General features: G+C 45.0%; 1 long non-coding RNA gene and 4 other non-coding genes across 5 annotated transcripts in view; all 5 read left to right on the top strand.

Moving 5' to 3' along the window:
• LOC146858744 (uncharacterized) overlaps nt 1-22,113 on the top strand; it is a 350,319-nt gene that overhangs the window by 283,101 nt on the left and 45,105 nt on the right. The gene's annotated exons all lie outside the window — the stretch shown is intronic.
• LOC146858756 (small nucleolar RNA U3) lies at nt 3,351-3,568 on the top strand. The gene has a single exon (XR_014980480.1). It is a non-coding gene; the product is annotated as a small nucleolar RNA U3 (small nucleolar RNA).
• Nucleotides 8,326-8,543, top strand: LOC146858755 (small nucleolar RNA U3). The gene has a single exon (XR_014980442.1). It is a non-coding gene; the product is annotated as a small nucleolar RNA U3 (small nucleolar RNA).
• On the top strand, nt 13,301-13,518 carry LOC146858754 (small nucleolar RNA U3). The gene has a single exon (XR_014980489.1). It is a non-coding gene; the product is annotated as a small nucleolar RNA U3 (small nucleolar RNA).
• On the top strand, nt 18,276-18,493 carry LOC146858753 (small nucleolar RNA U3). The gene has a single exon (XR_014980469.1). It is a non-coding gene; the product is annotated as a small nucleolar RNA U3 (small nucleolar RNA).

Below are 22,113 nucleotides of genomic sequence, written 5' to 3'. Positions count from 1 at the left end.
CAGCGGATCTTAGACTGGTGCGGATGAAGAACGCCTTCTTGGGCATTTGCTACGTTTTTGTGCTGGCACTGCCGTGGCAGAAATTTGCGTAACCGTAAAGGCTTGCGTCTGTTTACTTACCGTCACAAAAGCCCTTCTTGGCATCGCAAAACAGTGCATCTCCCCACGAGCGCTAGCACACCCGTTAGTGTATCAAGGGCTTGGTGTCTTAGACTATTGAAATTTTGCAAGATTTATTTGAGAGGGTGAAGTTGCAGCGATCAAATAATGGTGGGAATGAGCCACCTGCTCTAACGTTCTAGCGAATGTCATTATTGTGGCGTTCCCCTGTTTAATTTAGAGAATTGCTACATCATTGACCGGAAAGTTGAGATATCATTATAGCCGTTCTGCCTCGTCTATCACATTGGTTAAATTCTCTGTTCCCCTCGCTTTTGTCAATATCTCGACCAAGAGATCATTTAATGATAATTGTAGCCCCCCGTAATGTTGTCATATGGAATATTAGAACGCTGGGAACTTGAGAGCTATATGGAGATAATGGGAATGTCAGCTACTGGTAAACTGTATTTTTTTTTTTTTAAACCCTGCACTTTGAAAGTTCTAAAGCTGTGATGCGTAGAACCGCAGATGACACCCTTTTGGATTGCCAACATGCCCTAAAGCCAGGGAAACAATGTGGCTGGGTTGGCGGTATAACATGAATTGGTGAAGTTGGTGGTCTGACGGCAGGCCGGGTGAGTGCCTCCAATCTTCACCTCATCTTGTCTTTGTAAAGGTTGGGCGTAGCCCGACGTCCCTCCCAGCCATGGATCGCATTATTAATCAAAAACGAAAAAATGACCCTAAATTGTGGTAGCCTTCTAGCCTGCCGCAAGAGGCCATGTGGACCGTTTCTGGTCCCCTTCCTTCATTTTTGCTCTTGCCTTCAAATTTAACCTAGCATGGCGAAGCAAGGCTTTAGTTAGTGGCTTAGACCACAGCGGCAGGTTTTAAGACTATATCTTATCTGCTGAGAGCTTGGCCAGGTGGCGGTACAAAATGCTGCTGTGATGTCCTCCTGTGCCATTGGGACAGATTAGCATAGCGTTATAAAAAGTTTCGTCTTGATATGTAATGAAAGAAGAAGTTGGAAATAGTGTTTGTAGGTGTCACAAAGTTGTTGCAGAAAATTCCTGATCTGAACAGGAAGGGAACAGACAGAGTTGCGTTTGTGGAACAGCTAGCTGCTATAAATAAATGTTCCTTTCTTCATTTGAGGAAGGGCTGGAAGACGGAAACAAACACTGAAATGTTCCGTTCCTATTCTGATGAATATTAGGATCAAAACTGTCCCGACAAGTATTGATTCCCCAGTGAGCGAAATCCTCTGTACAAGAAACATAAACCGTATTTTGGATACTTCCGTAGTGCAGAGTTGCCTAAAGGTTGTAGGGCCTGGAAAAGCTGCATACGTTGAAACCGGGTGGTAAGACGAGGTGTTGTTCATGTCAACGCTTTCTTGGATCGCCAGGCATTCAGAGTTCATCTCAAAGTGATCATTTCCGTTATATTCCGTTGCGACTGGATACCCCGCGGGGTCATTAGCGCGCTCTGTAAACACTGATTGATAGGTCTTGCGGGAGGTCTTTCACGACGTGTGACCCCTGGTCGAATGCCATCGTCTTGTTAGACTCTTAGATGTGAACTGGGGAAGAGTACCTTTGTTCGGGAGACTGAAGACATTTCATTGCCATACATATGGTCTGTGGTGCAACTTTTTAAAATGTAAAGGTCGTTGGTTGCTACACCTTCCGCGGCTCATTTATGAGTCCTTGCGTCACTTTTGCGCTGCCGGTGCGTCACTTTTTGTGACGCACCAGCGGCGTAAAAATAGGACCTTGTTGCACCATATTTACAAAGTGACGCATCTAGGTAGATGCGTCACTTTGTAAACCCCTGCGCTATATTATACCTGCGTCAGGTATAATGTAAGCAGGGTGGGCGGTCCCACGTAAGTAAGCATTGTAGAAGTGACGCAGTGAAATCTATGAGATTTCACTGCGCCACTTCTAGGGTGCAAATGCGTCAATATTACGCCTGCCTCACAGCAGGCGTAAGACTGACGCAGGCCCTTTCACATGGGGCTTGCCCCATGTGAAAGGACACATTGCTGGAGTTGCGTCACTTTTGTGACACACTCCAGCAATGCGTCACTTTTGCGCCTACAGATACGTCAGAAATACTGACGTATCTGTAACTCCTTGCGACATGATGCGTCATACTGTAAATATGACGCATCCATCACTTCTCAAGAAGGGCGCACTGAGAAGTGACGCATCGCTGCTTTCACGCAGCGATGCGTCACTTCTCATAAATGAGGCCCTCTGTTTCCACGCCTGCAACCTTGCCTGGTCGCTTCTCATGCACTAGCCATCAGTGTCACTCTTTCGGCAGATTGACAGTTCATAAGCTGGATCAAATATTCTGATTGAAAACCGTCTTCTTGCTCAGTCTTGTGGAACCTGCAGTTTTGTGAAGAGTTTTCCCAATTTTCCCTCGTGTAAAGCATTGCAGTAATCAAAACGAGTGCAAATGACGCTTTGCCTCTGAACATGTGAATCGCTTTTCAGATAGGAAGTGGAACATCTCGCAAAGATATTTTAGGATGAAACTTCCAGAAAAATCCCAGTCTTGGCTCGAGCATCAAAATCAAGGCTTTGAGAATAGTTCCTAGGCCACCTACAGTTTTGGCACCGTATGATGTGGAATCAGAGCGCGGGTGCGGCTTTGCTTCGACAGAGTAAGTGCTCTGGTGATTCTGTCTGATCTGTAGTAAAACACATTCTTCGCGCAGTCTGACTATGCACAGCCATCTTGAAACGGTAAAGGTGCTCATTTAGTGCAGTGCAGAAAACTGTGGAAGTAACGCTGGATTGTCTTTGCTGTGAGTTTGGTTCTCTTCATTTTTCAATAAGTACAAATGTGTTTGTTGCTGTGAGCGAAAGCACGAAACAAAACTATGCCTACGCTCTGTTTACCTGTTTGAAAATTAAACTTTCACACTGTAAGTCCTCTGTCTGTTTCGGGAGCAGCGAGCAGGGAATCCGTGTGTGTCAGGAAAAGGCAGGCTGAATGTGATTGGTTGCTGATTTCGATTATGCAGATTTTTAAATTAGTGCGTCACCGAGGATCTATTGAGAATGCTTTACTGTGAAGAAAGCGTCTGCCCGTGCATCTTTAGATTGTTATTTTTATGGTGTTATACATCTATATGTTTTTGTTGGAGTTGATGATGCCGAACGTTTGCATACCGTACCTAAGAAGGGTTTCTACTTTTTCTGTGCGTGTGAGCTGCAGTCACATGGGTTAAGACTATACTTTCAGGGATCATTTCTATAGTTCTTAACTGAGGAAATGTGTTCGAAAGTGTCTGGTCTTCGCTAACCACGAGGAAGATTTGTAGTGTTCCCTTCTGAGCGCGAAGCGAGTGAACAGTGTTGCATTTATGCAGCTGCTGTTTGCTATTGATGACTGTTCCTCTCTCCCTTACAGGAGAGCTGGAGGAAGGAAACACAAACTGAGTGGTTAGCCCCTTATTATAGTATAAGAAAGTTCAATGTAGTCGGTTCTGTATTTCGGATCCTTGTTGCTGGCTTTGTTTATTAGTGGGTTTATGCACGTGGGGTGAAAACGTTTCAATTTTTCTGCACTTGGTTTTGGGGCAGGTGTTTAATCGAAAAGTATGTCTTCTCTTTAATTTGGTACATTTGATTTTCAAACGCGCAAGGAGGATTTTTCAAATGGACCCTGGACAGATTTATCAAACCTTTCACGCAATGCAGCTAGACAACTTGCCGGGCTGCCATGCCTGAAAAGGAGAGGGCAGAATACATAGAAAGAGGACAAAACGGGGAGAAATAAAGCTATTTCTCCTCGTGGCGCCTCTGTTGGGAAAGCGTACACTGTTGACGCAGTCCCCGGTTTATTACTCTCAGTAAATCTGGGAATGCGTAGAAAAGCATGGGTGGATGGAAACACCCACTCTCCACCCATTTAACGCATTCTCGGCGCAGAGTAACGCAAAGCAGCGAGTTGCCGCTGCCTTGCGTTTTTCGGGATCATAGGTCTCGCAGACATTTTCCAGGGGGCCAAAAAGTTTGGCCTGTCATGTGACCCAAGGCTGCATTGATGCCAGCAGGGTGGCAGATGTTGTCCATGTATAATAGCAACCCAGGCCGCACAGACGGTGAACATAACAAGTGACTTACCTCCTGGTTCACTATTTCCATTGCAGGGTTGGAGGAAGCATGAATGTTTTTAAATACTTCTCAATGCACTGATATACTGAGGCGAAACGCTTCCGCATGTTGAAGGAATGCACTGTTTAAAAGATTTTTTTTTAGAGACTTTCACATTTCTTTCCCGTTTTTTTGCAAGATGTTTTTAAAAAAGAATGTGTTCCTTAAGTTCAGTGGTGCAGGACACCTTCACTTCTTTTCTTTTACTTTAGTTATTAAGTTAGTTTAATTGTAAATAAATGCTTGGCCCTTTAATTTCCATCTTTCGGACTATTAGTGCTCCATCAGGTAAACAGCAGCCCGGTGCTGCTGTACACCAGGGAGCCGCATGTAAAGGTCAGGAGAGCTGCTTGCGGCCCCTGGGCCATACTTTGAGTATCACTGCTCTAGATTTACTAAGCCATGCAAAGCCACTCAAGGTGGCCTTCCGCGTCTTAGTAAATCTTAGTGAAGCCCTGGCGTTGCCTAACGCTGTTTTGCATGTCGCAATGACAACACAAGAGCTTCATAAATCTGGGCCCATTCTGTATGGGCTATCTTTAGAGCTTAGACTTCTGCCAGGCAATTAGTGCTGCACAATGATTTATCGCTGTGCCAAATTGACTGTTGCAAGGGGCTTTCTAATGCTTTTTAGGCTTTTTAGACTAAAACCAAGAGTAACACCATGGTCACAGGTCCAAAAACGTACAAGGCCACAGCGGATCTTAGACTGGTGCGGATGAAGAACGCCTTCTTGGGCATTTGCTACGTTTTTGTGCTGGCACTGCCGTGGCAGAAATTTGCGTAACCGTAAAGGCTTGCGTCTGTTTACTTACCGTCACAAAAGCCCTTCTTGGCATCGCAAAACAGTGCATCTCCCCACGAGCGCTAGCACACCCGTTAGTGTATCAAGGGCTTGGTGTCTTAGACTATTGGAATTTTGCAAGATTTATTTGAGAGGGTGAAGTTGCAGCGATCAAATAATGGTGGGAATGAGCCACCTGCTCTAACGTTCTAGCGAATGTCATTATTGTGGCGTTCCCCTGTTTAATTTAGAGAATTGCTACATCATTGACCGGAAAGTTGAGATATCATTATAGCCGTTCTGCCTCGTCTATCACATTGGTTAAATTCTCTGTTCCCCTCGCTTTTGTCAATATCTCGACCAAGAGATCATTTAATGATAATTGTAGCCCCCCGTAATGTTGTCATATGGAATATTAGAACGCTGGGAACTTGAGAGCTATATAGAGATAATGGGAATGTCAGCTACTGGTAAACTGTATTTTTTTTTTTTTAAACCCTGCGCTTTGAAAGTTCTAAAGCTGTGATGCGTAGAACCGCAGATGACACCCTTTTGGATTGCCAACATGCCCTAAAGCCAGGGAAACAATGTGGCTGGGTTGGCGGTATAACATGAATTGGTGAAGTTGGTGGTCTGACGGCAGGCCGGGTGAGTGCCTCCAATCTTCACCTCATCTTGTCTTTGTAAAGGTTGGGCGTAGCCCGACGTCCCTCCCAGCCATGGATCGCATTATTAATCAAAAACGAAAAAATGACCCTAAATTGTGGTAGCCTTCTAGCCTGCCGCAAGAGGCCATGTGGACCGTTTCTGGTCCCCTTCCTTCATTTTTGCTCTTGCCTTCAAATTTAACCTAGCATGGCGAAGCAAGGCTTTAGTTAGTGGCTTAGACCACAGCGGCAGGTTTTAAGACTATATCTTATCTGCTGAGAGCTTGGCCAGGTGGCGGTAAAAAATGCTGCTGTGATGTCCTCCTGTGCCATTGGGACAGATTAGCATAGCGTTATAAAAAGTTTCGTCTTGATATGTAATGAAAGAAGAAGTTGGAAATAGTGTTTGTAGGTGTCACAAAGTTGTTGCAGAAAATTCCTGATCTGAACAGGAAGGGAACGGACAGAGTTGCGTTTGTGGAACAGCTAGCTGCTATAAATAAATGTTCCTTTCTTCATTTGAGGAAGGGCTGGAAGACGGAAACAAACACTGAAATGTTCCGTTCCTATTCTGATGAATATTAGGATCAAAACTGTCCCGACAAGTATTGATTCCCCAGTGAGCGAAATCCTCTGTACAAGAAACATAAACCGTATTTTGGATACTTCCGTAGTGCAGAGTTGCCTAAAGGTTGTAGGGCCTGGAAAAGCTGCATACGTTGAAACCGGGTGGTAAGACGAGGTGTTGTTCATGTCAACGCTTTCTTGGATCGCCAGGCATTCAGAGTTCATCTCAAAGTGATCATTTCCGTTAAATTCCGTTGCGACTGGATACCCCGCGGGGTCATTAGCGCGCTCTGTAAACACTGATTGATAGGTCTTGCGGGAGGTCTTTCACGACGTGTGACCCCTGGTCGAATGCCATCGTCTTGTTAGACTCTTAGATGTGAACTGGGGAAGAGTACCTTTGTTCGGGAGACTGAAGACATTTCATTGCCATACATATGGTCTGTGGTGCAACTTTTTAAAATGTAAAGGTCGTTGGTTGCTACACCTTCCGCGGCTCATTTATGAGTCCTTGTGTCACTTTTGCGCTGCCGGTGCGTCACTTTTTGTGACGCACCAGCGGCGTAAAAATAGGACCTTGTTGCACCATATTTACAAAGTGACGCATCTAGGTAGATGCGTCACTTTGTAAACCCCTGCGCTATATTATACCTGCGTCAGGTATAATGTAAGCAGGGTGGGCGGTCCCACGTAAGTAAGCATTGTAGAAGTGACGCAGTGAAATCTATGAGATTTCACTGCGCCACTTCTAGGGTGCAAATGCGTCAATATTACGCCTGCCTCACAGCAGGCGTAAGACTGACGCAGGCCCTTTCACATGGGGCTTGCCCCATGTGAAAGGACACATTGCTGGAGTTGCGTCACTTTTGTGACACACTCCAGCAATGCGTCACTTTTGCGCCTACAGATACGTCAGAAATACTGACGTATCTGTAACTCCTTGCGACATGATGCGTCATACTGTAAATATGACGCATCCATCATGTCGCAAGAAGGGCGCACTGAGAAGTGACGCATCGCTGCTTTCACGCAGCGATGCGTCACTTCTCATAAATGAGGCCCTCTGTTTCCACGCCTGCAACCTTGCCTGGTCGCTTCTCATGCACTAGCCATCAGTGTCACTCTTTCGGCAGATTGACAGTTCATAAGCTGGATCAAATATTCTGATTGAAAACCGTCTTCTTGCTCAGTCTTGTGGAACCTGCAGTTTTGTAAAGAGTTTTCCCAATTTTCCCTCGTGTAAAGCATTGCAGTAATCAAAACGAGTGCAAATGACGCTTTGCCTCTGAACATGTGAATCGCTTTTCAGATAGGAAGTGGAACATCTCGCAAAGATATTTTAGGATGAAACTTCCAGAAAAATCCCAGTCTTGGCTCGAGCATCAAAATCAAGGCTTTGAGAATAGTTCCTAGGCCACCTTCAGTTTTGGCACCGTATGATGTGGAATCAGAGCGCGGGTGCGGCTTTGCTTCGACAGAGTAAGTGCTCTGGTGATTCTGTCTGATCTGTAGTAAAACACATTCTTCGCGCAGTCTGACTATGCACAGCCATCTTGAAACGGTAAAGGTGCTCATTTAGTGCAGTGCAGAAAACTGTGGAAGTAACGCTGGATTGTCTTTGCTGTGAGTTTGGTTCTCTTCATTTTTCAATAAGTACAAATGTGTTTGTTGCTGTGAGCGAAAGCACGAAACAAAACTATGCCTACGCTCTGTTTACCTGTTTGAAAATTAAACTTTCACACTGTAAGTCCTCTGTCTGTTTCGGGAGCAGCGAGCAGGGAATCCGTGTGTGTCAGGAAAAGGCAGGCTGAATGTGATTGGTTGCTGATTTCGATTATGCAGATTTTTAAATTAGTGCGTCACCGAGGATCTATTGAGAATGCTTTACTGTGAAGAAAGCGTCTGCCCGTGCATCTTTAGATTGTTATTTTTATGGTGTTATACATCTATATGTTTTTGTTGGAGTTGATGATGCCGAACGTTTGCTTACCGTACCTAAGAAGGGTTTCTACTTTTTCTGTGCGTGTGAGCTGCAGTCACATGGGTTAAGACTATACTTTCAGGGATCATTTCTATAGTTCTTAACTGAGGAAATGTGTTCGAAAGTGTCTGGTCTTCGCTAACCACGAGGAAGATTTGTAGTGTTCCCTTCTGAGCGCGAAGCGAGTGAACAGTGTTGCATTTATGCAGCTGCTGTTTGCTATTGATGACCGTTCCTCTCTTCCTTATAGGAGAGCTGGAGGAAGGAAACACAAACTGAGTGGTTAGCCCCTTATTATAGTATAAGAAAGTTCAATGTAGTCGGTTCTGTATTTCGGATCCTTGTTGCTGGCTTTGTTTATTAGTGGGTTTATGCACGTGGGGTGAAAACGTTTCAATTTTCCTGCACTTGGTTTTGGGGCAGGTGTTTAATCGAAAAGTATGTCTTCTCTTTAATTTGGTACATTTGATTTTCAAACGCGCAAGGAGGATTTTTCAAATGGACCCTGGACAGATTTATCAAACCTTTCACGCAATGCAGCTAGACAACTTGCCGGGCTGCCATGCCTGAAAAGGAGAGGGCAGAATACATAGAAAGAGGACAAAACGGGGAGAAATAAAGCTATTTCTCCTCGTGGCGCCTCTGTTGGGAAAGCGTACACTGTTGACGCAGTCCCCGGTTTATTACTCTCAGTAAATCTGGGAATGCGTAGAAAAGCATGGGTGGATGGAAACACCCACTCTCCACCCATTTAACGCATTCTCGGCGCAGAGTAACGCAAAGCAGCGAGTTGCCGCTGCCTTGCGTTTTTCGGGATCATAGGTCTCGCAGACATTTTCCAGGGGGCCAAAAAGTTTGGCCTGTCATGTGACCCAAGGCCGCATTGATGCCAGCAGGGTGGCAGATGTTGTCCATGTATAATAGCAACCCAGGCCGCACAGACGGTGAACATAAGAAGTGACTTACCTCCTGGTTCACTATTTCCATTGCAGGGTTGGAGGAAGCATGAATGTTTTTAAATACTTCTCAATGCACTGATATACTGAGGCGAAACGCTTCCGCATGTTGAAGGAATGCACTTTTTAAAAGATTTTTTTTTAGAGACTTTCACATTTCTTTCCCGTTTTTTTGCAAGATGTTTTTAAAAAAGAATGTGTTCCTTAAGTTCAGTGGTGCAGGACACCTTCACTTCTTTTCTTTTACTTTAGTTAATAAGTTAGTTTAATTGTAAATAAATGCTTGGCCCTTTAATTTCCATCTTTCGGACTATTAGTGCTCCATCAGGTAAACAGCAGCCCGGTGCTGCTGTACACCAGGGAGCCGCATGTAAAGGTCAGGAGAGCTGCTTGCGGCCCCTGGGCCATACTTTGAGTATCACTGCTCTAGATTTACTAAGGCATGCAAAGCCACTCAAGGTGGCCTTCCGCGTCTTAGTAAATCTTAGTGAAGCCCTGGCGTTGCCTAACGCTGTTTTGCATGTCGCAATGACAACACAAGAGCTTCATAAATCTGGGCCCATTCTGTATGGGCTATCTTTAGAGCTTAGACTTCTGCCAGGCAATTAGTGCTGCACAATGATTTATCGCTGTGCCAAATTGACTGTTGCAAGGGGCTTTCTAATGCTTTTTAGGCTTTTTAGACTAAAACCAAGAGTAACACCATGGTCACAGGTCCAAAAACGTACAAGGCCACAGCGGATCTTAGACTGGTGCGGATGAAGAACGCCTTCTTGGGCATTTGCTACGTTTTTGTGCTGGCACTGCCGTGGCAGAAATTTGCGTAACCGTAAAGGCTTGCGTCTGTTTACTTACCGTCACAAAAGCCCTTCTTGGCATCGCAAAACAGTGCATCTCCCCACGAGCGCTAGCACACCCGTTAGTGTATCAAGGGCTTGGTGTCTTAGACTATTGAAATTTTGCAAGATTTATTTGAGAGGGTGAAGTTGCAGCGATCAAATAATGGTGGGAATGAGCCACCTGCTCTAACGTTCTAGCGAATGTCATTATTGTGGCGTTCCCCTGTTTAATTTAGAGAATTGCTACATCATTGACCGGAAAGTTGAGATATCATTATAGCCGTTCTGCCTCGTCTATCACATTGGTTAAATTCTCTGTTCCCCTCGCTTTTGTCAATATCTCGACCAAGAGATCATTTAATGATAATTGTAGCCCCCCGTAATGTTGTCATATGGAATATTAGAACGCTGGGAACTTGAGAGCTATATGGAGATAATGGGAATGTCAGCTACTGGTAAACTGTATTTTTTTTTTTTTAAACCCTGCACTTTGAAAGTTCTAAAGCTGTGATGCGTAGAACCGCAGATGACACCCTTTTGGATTGCCAACATGCCCTAAAGCCAGGGAAACAATGTGGCTGGGTTGGCGGTATAACATGAATTGGTGAAGTTGGTGGTCTGACGGCAGGCCGGGTGAGTGCCTCCAATCTTCACCTCATCTTGTCTTTGTAAAGGTTGGGCGTAGCCCGACGTCCCTCCCAGCCATGGATCGCATTATTAATCAAAAACGAAAAAATGACCCTAAATTGTGGTAGCCTTCTAGCCTGCCGCAAGAGGCCATGTGGACCGTTTCTGGTCCCCTTCCTTCATTTTTGCTCTTGCCTTCAAATTTAACCTAGCATGGCGAAGCAAGGCTTTAGTTAGTGGCTTAGACCACAGCGGCAGGTTTTAAGACTATATCTTATCTGCTGAGAGCTTGGCCAGGTGGCGGTACAAAATGCTGCTGTGATGTCCTCCTGTGCCATTGGGACAGATTAGCATAGCGTTATAAAAAGTTTCGTCTTGATATGTAATGAAAGAAGAAGTTGGAAATAGTGTTTGTAGGTGTCACAAAGTTGTTGCAGAAAATTCCTGATCTGAACAGGAAGGGAACAGACAGAGTTGCGTTTGTGGAACAGCTAGCTGCTATAAATAAATGTTCCTTTCTTCATTTGAGGAAGGGCTGGAAGACGGAAACAAACACTGAAATGTTCCGTTCCTATTCTGATGAATATTAGGATCAAAACTGTCCCGACAAGTATTGATTCCCCAGTGAGCGAAATCCTCTGTACAAGAAACATAAACCGTATTTTGGATACTTCCGTAGTGCAGAGTTGCCTAAAGGTTGTAGGGCCTGGAAAAGCTGCATACGTTGAAACCGGGTGGTAAGACGAGGTGTTGTTCATGTCAACGCTTTCTTGGATCGCCAGGCATTCAGAGTTCATCTCAAAGTGATCATTTCCGTTATATTCCGTTGCGACTGGATACCCCGCGGGGTCATTAGCGCGCTCTGTAAACACTGATTGATAGGTCTTGCGGGAGGTCTTTCACGACGTGTGACCCCTGGTCGAATGCCATCGTCTTGTTAGACTCTTAGATGTGAACTGGGGAAGAGTACCTTTGTTCGGGAGACTGAAGACATTTCATTGCCATACATATGGTCTGTGGTGCAACTTTTTAAAATGTAAAGGTCGTTGGTTGCTACACCTTCCGCGGCTCATTTATGAGTCCTTGCGTCACTTTTGCGCTGCCGGTGCGTCACTTTTTGTGACGCACCAGCGGCGTAAAAATAGGACCTTGTTGCACCATATTTACAAAGTGACGCATCTAGGTAGATGCGTCACTTTGTAAACCCCTGCGCTATATTATACCTGCGTCAGGTATAATGTAAGCAGGGTGGGCGGTCCCACGTAAGTAAGCATTGTAGAAGTGACGCAGTGAAATCTATGAGATTTCACTGCGCCACTTCTAGGGTGCAAATGCGTCAATATTACGCCTGCCTCACAGCAGGCGTAAGACTGACGCAGGCCCTTTCACATGGGGCTTGCCCCATGTGAAAGGACACATTGCTGGAGTTGCGTCACTTTTGTGACACACTCCAGCAATGCGTCACTTTTGCGCCTACAGATACGTCAGAAATACTGACGTATCTGTAACTCCTTGCGACATGATGCGTCATACTGTAAATATGACGCATCCATCACTTCTCAAGAAGGGCGCACTGAGAAGTGACGCATCGCTGCTTTCACGCAGCGATGCGTCACTTCTCATAAATGAGGCCCTCTGTTTCCACGCCTGCAACCTTGCCTGGTCGCTTCTCATGCACTAGCCATCAGTGTCACTCTTTCGGCAGATTGACAGTTCATAAGCTGGATCAAATATTCTGATTGAAAACCGTCTTCTTGCTCAGTCTTGTGGAACCTGCAGTTTTGTGAAGAGTTTTCCCAATTTTCCCTCGTGTAAAGCATTGCAGTAATCAAAACGAGTGCAAATGACGCTTTGCCTCTGAACATGTGAATCGCTTTTCAGATAGGAAGTGGAACATCTCGCAAAGATATTTTAGGATGAAACTTCCAGAAAAATCCCAGTCTTGGCTCGAGCATCAAAATCAAGGCTTTGAGAATAGTTCCTAGGCCACCTACAGTTTTGGCACCGTATGATGTGGAATCAGAGCGCGGGTGCGGCTTTGCTTCGACAGAGTAAGTGCTCTGGTGATTCTGTCTGATCTGTAGTAAAACACATTCTTCGCGCAGTCTGACTATGCACAGCCATCTTGAAACGGTAAAGGTGCTCATTTAGTGCAGTGCAGAAAACTGTGGAAGTAACGCTGGATTGTCTTTGCTGTGAGTTTGGTTCTCTTCATTTTTCAATAAGTACAAATGTGTTTGTTGCTGTGAGCGAAAGCACGAAACAAAACTATGCCTACGCTCTGTTTACCTGTTTGAAAATTAAACTTTCACACTGTAAGTCCTCTGTCTGTTTCGGGAGCAGCGAGCAGGGAATCCGTGTGTGTCAGGAAAAGGCAGGCTGAATGTGATTGGTTGCTGATTTCGATTATGCAGATTTTTAAATTAGTGCGTCACCGAGGATCTATTGAGAATGCTTTACTGTGAAGAAAGCGTCTGCCCGTGCATCTTTAGATTGTTATTTTTATGGTGTTATATATCTATATGTTTTTGTTGGAGTTGATGATGCCGAACGTTTGCTTACCGTACCTAAGAAGGGTTTCTACTTTTTCTGTGCGTGTGAGCTGCAGACATATGGGTTAAGACTATACTTTCAGGGATCATTTCTATAGTTCTTAACTGAGGAAATGTGTTCGAAAGTGTCTGGTCTTCGCTAACCACGAGGAAGATTTGTAGTGTTCCCTTCTGAGCGCGAGGCGAGTGAACAGTGTTGCATTTATGGAGCTGCTGTTTGCTATTGATGACCGTTCCTCTCTCCCTTACAGGAGAGCTGGAGGAAGGAAACACAAACTGAGTGGTTAGCACCTTATTATAGTATAAGAAAGTTCAATGTAGTCGGTTCTGTATTTCGGATCCTTGTTGCTGGCTTTGTTTATTAGTGGGTTTATGCACGTGGGGTGAAAACGTTTCAATTTTCCTGCACTTGGTTTTGGGGCAGGTGTTTAATCGAAAAGTATGTCTTCTCTTTAATTTGGTACATTTGATTTTCAAACGCGCAAGGAGGATTTTTCAAATGGACCCTGGACAGATTTATCAAACCTTTCACGCAATGCAGCTAGACAACTTGCCGGGCTGCCATGCCTGAAAAGGAGAGGGCAGAATACATAGAAAGAGGACAAAACGGGGAGAAATAAAGCTATTTCTCCTCGTGGCGCCTCTGTTGGGAAAGCGTACACTGTTGACGCAGTCCCCGGTTTATTACTCTCAGTAAATCTGGGAATGCGTAGAAAAGCATGGGTGGATGGAAACACCCACTCTCCACCCATTTAACGCATTCTCGGCGCAGAGTAACGCAAAGCAGCGAGTTGCCGCTGCCTTGCGTTTTTCGGGATCATAGGTCTCGCAGACATTTTCCAGGGGGCCAAAAAGTTTGGCCTGTCATGTGACCCAAGGCCGCATTGATGCCAGCAGGGTGGCAGATGTTGTCCATGTATAATAGCAACCCAGGCCGCACAGACGGTGAACATAACAAGTGACTTACCTCCTGGTTCACTATTTCCATTGCAGGGTTGGAGGAAGCATGAATGTTTTTAAATACTTCTCAATGCACTGATATACTGAGGCGAAACGCTTCCGCATGTTGAAGGAATGCACTTTTTAAAAGATTTTTTTTTAGAGACTTTCACATTTCTTTCCCGTTTTTTTGCAAGATGTTTTTAAAAAAGAATGTGTTCCTTAAGTTCAGTGGTGCAGGACACCTTCACTTCTTTTCTTTTACTTTAGTTATTAAGTTAGTTTAATTGTAAATAAATGCTTGGCCCTTTAATTTCCATCTTTCGGACTATTAGTGCTCCATCAGGTAAACAGCAGCCCGGTGCTGCTGTACACCAGGGAGCCGCATGTAAAGGTCAGGAGAGCTGCTTGCGGCCCCTGGGCCATACTTTGAGTATCACTGCTCTAGATTTACTAAGCCATGCAAAGCCACTCAAGGTGGCCTTCCGCGTCTTAGTAAATCTTAGTGAAGCCCTGGCGTTGCCTAACGCTGTTTTGCATGTCGCAATGACAACACAAGAGCTTCATAAATCTGGGCCCATTCTGTATGGGCTATCTTTAGAGCTTAGACTTCTGCCAGGCAATTAGTGCTGCACAATGATTTATCGCTGTGCCAAATTGACTGTTGCAAGGGGCTTTCTAATGCTTTTTAGGCTTTTTAGACTAAAACCAAGAGTAACACCATGGTCACAGGTCCAAAAACGTACAAGGCCACAGCGGATCTTAGACTGGTGCGGATGAAGAACGCCTTCTTGGGCATTTGCTACGTTTTTGTGCTGGCACTGCCGTGGCAGAAATTTGCGTAACCGTAAAGGCTTGCGTCTGTTTACTTACCGTCACAAAAGCCCTTCTTGGCATCGCAAAACAGTGCATCTCCCCACGAGCGCTAGCACACCCGTTAGTGTATCAAGGGCTTGGTGTCTTAGACTATTGGAATTTTGCAAGATTTATTTGAGAGGGTGAAGTTGCAGCGATCAAATAATGGTGGGAATGAGCCACCTGCTCTAACGTTCTAGCGAATGTCATTATTGTGGCGTTCCCCTGTTTAATTTAGAGAATTGCTACATCATTGACCGGAAAGTTGAGATATCATTATAGCCGTTCTGCCTCGTCTATCACATTGGTTAAATTCTCTGTTCCCCTCGCTTTTGTCAATATCTCGACCAAGAGATCATTTAATGATAATTGTAGCCCCCCGTAATGTTGTCATATGGAATATTAGAACGCTGGGAACTTGAGAGCTATATAGAGATAATGGGAATGTCAGCTACTGGTAAACTGTATTTTTTTTTTTTTAAACCCTGCGCTTTGAAAGTTCTAAAGCTGTGATGCGTAGAACCGCAGATGACACCCTTTTGGATTGCCAACATGCCCTAAAGCCAGGGAAACAATGTGGCTGGGTTGGCGGTATAACATGAATTGGTGAAGTTGGTGGTCTGACGGCAGGCCGGGTGAGTGCCTCCAATCTTCACCTCATCTTGTCTTTGTAAAGGTTGGGCGTAGCCCGACGTCCCTCCCAGCCATGGATCGCATTATTAATCAAAAACGAAAAAATGACCCTAAATTGTGGTAGCCTTCTAGCCTGCCGCAAGAGGCCATGTGGACCGTTTCTGGTCCCCTTCCTTCATTTTTGCTCTTGCCTTCAAATTTAACCTAGCATGGCGAAGCAAGGCTTTAGTTAGTGGCTTAGACCACAGCGGCAGGTTTTAAGACTATATCTTATCTGCTGAGAGCTTGGCCAGGTGGCGGTAAAAAATGCTGCTGTGATGTCCTCCTGTGCCATTGGGACAGATTAGCATAGCGTTATAAAAAGTTTCGTCTTGATATGTAATGAAAGAAGAAGTTGGAAATAGTGTTTGTAGGTGTCACAAAGTTGTTGCAGAAAATTCCTGATCTGAACAGGAAGGGAACGGACAGAGTTGCGTTTGTGGAACAGCTAGCTGCTATAAATAAATGTTCCTTTCTTCATTTGAGGAAGGGCTGGAAGACGGAAACAAACACTGAAATGTTCCGTTCCTATTCTGATGAATATTAGGATCAAAACTGTCCCGACAAGTATTGATTCCCCAGTGAGCGAAATCCTCTGTACAAGAAACATAAACCGTATTTTGGATACTTCCGTAGTGCAGAGTTGCCTAAAGGTTGTAGGGCCTGGAAAAGCTGCATACGTTGAAACCGGGTGGTAAGACGAGGTGTTGTTCATGTCAACGCTTTCTTGGATCGCCAGGCATTCAGAGTTCATCTCAAAGTGATCATTTCCGTTAAATTCCGTTGCGACTGGATACCCCGCGGGGTCATTAGCGCGCTCTGTAAACACTGATTGATAGGTCTTGCGGGAGGTCTTTCACGACGTGTGACCCCTGGTCGAATGCCATCGTCTTGTTAGACTCTTAGATGTGAACTGGGGAAGAGTACCTTTGTTCGGGAGACTGAAGACATTTCATTGCCATACATATGGTCTGTGGTGCAACTTTTTAAAATGTAAAGGTCGTTGGTTGCTACACCTTCCGCGGCTCATTTATGAGTCCTTGTGTCACTTTTGCGCTGCCGGTGCGTCACTTTTTGTGACGCACCAGCGGCGTAAAAATAGGACCTTGTTGCACCATATTTACAAAGTGACGCATCTAGGTAGATGCGTCACTTTGTAAACCCCTGCGCTATATTATACCTGCGTCAGGTATAATGTAAGCAGGGTGGGCGGTCCCACGTAAATAAGCATTGTAGAAGTGACGCAGTGAAATCTATGAGATTTCACTGCGCCACTTCTAGGGTGCAAATGCGTCAATATTACGGCTGCCTCACAGCAGGCGTAAGACTGACGCAGGCCCTTTCACATGGGGCTTGCCCCATGTGAAAGGACACATTGCTGGAGTTGCGTCACTTTTGTGACACACTCCAGCAATGCGTCACTTTTGCGCCTACAGATACGTCAGAAATACTGACGTATCTGTAACTCCTTGCGACATGATGCGTCATACTGTAAATATGACGCATCCATCATGTCGCAAGAAGGGCGCACTGAGAAGTGACGCATCGCTGCTTTCACGCAGCGATGCGTCACTTCTCATAAATGAGGCCCTCTGTTTCCACGCCTGCAACCTTGCCTGGTCGCTTCTCATGCACTAGCCATCAGTGTCACTCTTTCGGCAGATTGACAGTTCATAAGCTGGATCAAATATTCTGATTGAAAACCGTCTTCTTGCTCAGTCTTGTGGAACCTGCAGTTTTGTAAAGAGTTTTCCCAATTTTCCCTCGTGTAAAGCATTGCAGTAATCAAAACGAGTGCAAATGACGCTTTGCCTCTGAACATGTGAATCGCTTTTCAGATAGGAAGTGGAACATCTCGCAAAGATATTTTAGGATGAAACTTCCAGAAAAATCCCAGTCTTGGCTCGAGCATCAAAATCAAGGCTTTGAGAATAGTTCCTAGGCCACCTTCAGTTTTGGCACCGTATGATGTGGAATCAGAGCGCGGGTGCGGCTTTGCTTCGACAGAGTAAGTGCTCTGGTGATTCTGTCTGATCTGTAGTAAAACACATTCTTCGCGCAGTCTGACTATGCACAGCCATCTTGAAACGGTAAAGGTGCTCATTTAGTGCAGTGCAGAAAACTGTGGAAGTAACGCTGGATTGTCTTTGCTGTGAGTTTGGTTCTCTTCATTTTTCAATAAGTACAAATGTGTTTGTTGCTGTGAGCGAAAGCACGAAACAAAACTATGCCTACGCTCTGTTTACCTGTTTGAAAATTAAACTTTCACACTGTAAGTCCTCTGTCTGTTTCGGGAGCAGCGAGCAGGGAATCCGTGTGTGTCAGGAAAAGGCAGGCTGAATGTGATTGGTTGCTGATTTCGATTATGCAGATTTTTAAATTAGTGCGTCACCGAGGATCTATTGAGAATGCTTTACTGTGAAGAAAGCGTCTGCCCGTGCATCTTTAGATTGTTATTTTTATGGTGTTATACATCTATATGTTTTTGTTGGAGTTGATGATGCCGAACGTTTGCTTACCGTACCTAAGAAGGGTTTCTACTTTTTCTGTGCGTGTGAGCTGCAGTCACATGGGTTAAGACTATACTTTCAGGGATCATTTCTATAGTTCTTAACTGAGGAAATGTGTTCGAAAGTGTCTGGTCTTCGCTAACCACGAGGAAGATTTGTAGTGTTCCCTTCTGAGCGCGAAGCGAGTGAACAGTGTTGCATTTATGCAGCTGCTGTTTGCTATTGATGACCGTTCCTCTCTTCCTTTCAGGAGAGCTGGAGGAAGGAAACACAAACTGAGTGGTTAGCCCCTTATTATAGTATAAGAAAGTTCAATGTAGTCGGTTCTGTATTTCGGATCCTTGTTGCTGGCTTTGTTTATTAGTGGGTTTATGCACGTGGGGTGAAAACGTTTCAATTTTCCTGCACTTGGTTTTGGGGCAGGTGTTTAATCGAAAAGTATGTCTTCTCTTTAATTTGGTACATTTGATTTTCAAACGCGCAAGGAGGATTTTTCAAATGGACCCTGGACAGATTTATCAAACCTTTCACGCAATGCAGCTAGACAACTTGCCGGGCTGCCATGCCTGAAAAGGAGAGGGCAGAATACATAGAAAGAGGACAAAACGGGGAGAAATAAAGCTATTTCTCCTCGTGGCGCCTCTGTTGGGAAAGCGTACACTGTTGACGCAGTCCCCGGTTTATTACTCTCAGTAAATCTGGGAATGCGTAGAAAAGCATGGGTGGATGGAAACACCCACTCTCCACCCATTTAACGCATTCTCGGCGCAGAGTAACGCAAAGCAGCGAGTTGCCGCTGCCTTGCGTTTTTCGGGATCATAGGTCTCGCAGACATTTTCCAGGGGGCCAAAAAGTTTGGCCTGTCATGTGACCCAAGGCCGCATTGATGCCAGCAGGGTGGCAGATGTTGTCCATGTATAATAGCAACCCAGGCCGCACAGACGGTGAACATAAGAAGTGACTTACCTCCTGGTTCACTATTTCCATTGCAGGGTTGGAGGAAGCATGAATGTTTTTAAATACTTCTCAATGCACTGATATACTGAGGCGAAACGCTTCCGCATGTTGAAGGAATGCACTTTTTAAAAGATTTTTTTTTAGAGACTTTCACATTTCTTTCCCGTTTTTTTGCAAGATGTTTTTAAAAAAGAATGTGTTCCTTAAGTTCAGTGGTGCAGGACACCTTCACTTCTTTTCTTTTACTTTAGTTAATAAGTTAGTTTAATTGTAAATAAATGCTTGGCCCTTTAATTTCCATCTTTCGGACTATTAGTGCTCCATCAGGTAAACAGCAGCCCGGTGCTGCTGTACACCAGGGAGCCGCATGTAAAGGTCAGGAGAGCTGCTTGCGGCCCCTGGGCCATACTTTGAGTATCACTGCTCTAGATTTACTAAGGCATGCAAAGCCACTCAAGGTGGCCTTCCGCGTCTTAGTAAATCTTAGTGAAGCCCTGGCGTTGCCTAACGCTGTTTTGCATGTCGCAATGACAACACAAGAGCTTCATAAATCTGGGCCCATTCTGTATGGGCTATCTTTAGAGCTTAGACTTCTGCCAGGCAATTAGTGCTGCACAATGATTTATCGCTGTGCCAAATTGACTGTTGCAAGGGGCTTTCTAATGCTTTTTAGGCTTTTTAGACTAAAACCAAGAGTAACACCATGGTCACAGGTCCAAAAACGTACAAGGCCACAGCGGATCTTAGACTGGTGCGGATGAAGAACGCCTTCTTGGGCATTTGCTACGTTTTTGTGCTGGCACTGCCGTGGCAGAAATTTGCGTAACCGTAAAGGCTTGCGTCTGTTTACTTACCGTCACAAAAGCCCTTCTTGGCATCGCAAAACAGTGCATCTCCCCACGAGCGCTAGCACACCCGTTAGTGTATCAAGGGCTTGGTGTCTTAGACTATTGAAATTTTGCAAGATTTATTTGAGAGGGTGAAGTTGCAGCGATCAAATAATGGTGGGAATGAGCCACCTGCTCTAACGTTCTAGCGAATGTCATTATTGTGGCGTTCCCCTGTTTAATTTAGAGAATTGCTACATCATTGACCGGAAAGTTGAGATATCATTATAGCCGTTCTGCCTCGTCTATCACATTGGTTAAATTCTCTGTTCCCCTCGCTTTTGTCAATATCTCGACCAAGAGATCATTTAATGATAATTGTAGCCCCCCGTAATGTTGTCATATGGAATATTAGAACGCTGGGAACTTGAGAGCTATATGGAGATAATGGGAATGTCAGCTACTGGTAAACTGTATTTTTTTTTTTTTAAACCCTGCACTTTGAAAGTTCTAAAGCTGTGATGCGTAGAACCGCAGATGACACCCTTTTGGATTGCCAACATGCCCTAAAGCCAGGGAAACAATGTGGCTGGGTTGGCGGTATAACATGAATTGGTGAAGTTGGTGGTCTGACGGCAGGCCGGGTGAGTGCCTCCAATCTTCACCTCATCTTGTCTTTGTAAAGGTTGGGCGTAGCCCGACGTCCCTCCCAGCCATGGATCGCATTATTAATCAAAAACGAAAAAATGACCCTAAATTGTGGTAGCCTTCTAGCCTGCCGCAAGAGGCCATGTGGACCGTTTCTGGTCCCCTTCCTTCATTTTTGCTCTTGCCTTCAAATTTAACCTAGCATGGCGAAGCAAGGCTTTAGTTAGTGGCTTAGACCACAGCGGCAGGTTTTAAGACTATATCTTATCTGCTGAGAGCTTGGCCAGGTGGCGGTACAAAATGCTGCTGTGATGTCCTCCTGTGCCATTGGGACAGATTAGCATAGCGTTATAAAAAGTTTCGTCTTGATATGTAATGAAAGAAGAAGTTGGAAATAGTGTTTGTAGGTGTCACAAAGTTGTTGCAGAAAATTCCTGATCTGAACAGGAAGGGAACGGACAGAGTTGCGTTTGTGGAACAGCTAGCTGCTATAAATAAATGTTCCTTTCTTCATTTGAGGAAGGGCTGGAAGACGGAAACAAACACTGAAATGTTCCGTTCCTATTCTGATGAATATTAGGATCAAAACTGTCCCGACAAGTATTGATTCCCCAGTGAGCGAAATCCTCTGTACAAGAAACATAAACCGTATTTTGGATACTTCCGTAGTGCAGAGTTGCCTAAAGGTTGTAGGGCCTGGAAAAGCTGCATACGTTGAAACCGGGTGGTAAGACGAGGTGTTGTTCATGTCAACGCTTTCTTGGATCGCCAGGCATTCAGAGTTCATCTCAAAGTGATCATTTCCGTTATATTCCGTTGCGACTGGATACCCCGCGGGGTCATTAGCGCGCTCTGTAAACACTGATTGATAGGTCTTGCGGGAGGTCTTTCACGACGTGTGACCCCTGGTCGAATGCCATCGTCTTGTTAGACTCTTAGATGTGAACTGGGGAAGAGTACCTTTGTTCGGGAGACTGAAGACATTTCATTGCCATACATATGGTCTGTGGTGCAACTTTTTAAAATGTAAAGGTCGTTGGTTGCTACACCTTCCGCGGCTCATTTATGAGTCCTTGCGTCACTTTTGCGCTGCCGGTGCGTCACTTTTTGTGACGCACCAGCGGCGTAAAAATAGGACCTTGTTGCACCATATTTACAAAGTGACGCATCTAGGTAGATGCGTCACTTTGTAAACCCCTGCGCTATATTATACCTGCGTCAGGTATAATGTAAGCAGGGTGGGCGGTCCCACGTAAGTAAGCATTGTAGAAGTGACGCAGTGAAATCTATGAGATTTCACTGCGCCACTTCTAGGGTGCAAATGCGTCAATATTACGCCTGCCTCACAGCAGGCGTAAGACTGACGCAGGCCCTTTCACATGGGGCTTGCCCCATGTGAAAGGACACATTGCTGGAGTTGCGTCACTTTTGTGACACACTCCAGCAATGCGTCACTTTTGCGCCTACAGATA

This window comes from Triturus cristatus, chromosome 3_2 (assembly GCF_964204655.1).
Source record: "Triturus cristatus chromosome 3_2, aTriCri1.1, whole genome shotgun sequence".
Lineage (NCBI taxonomy): Eukaryota > Metazoa > Chordata > Amphibia > Caudata > Salamandridae > Triturus > Triturus cristatus.
The sequence above is the reverse complement of the archived record's forward strand: the minus strand, read 5'-3'. Positions and strand labels throughout refer to the sequence as shown.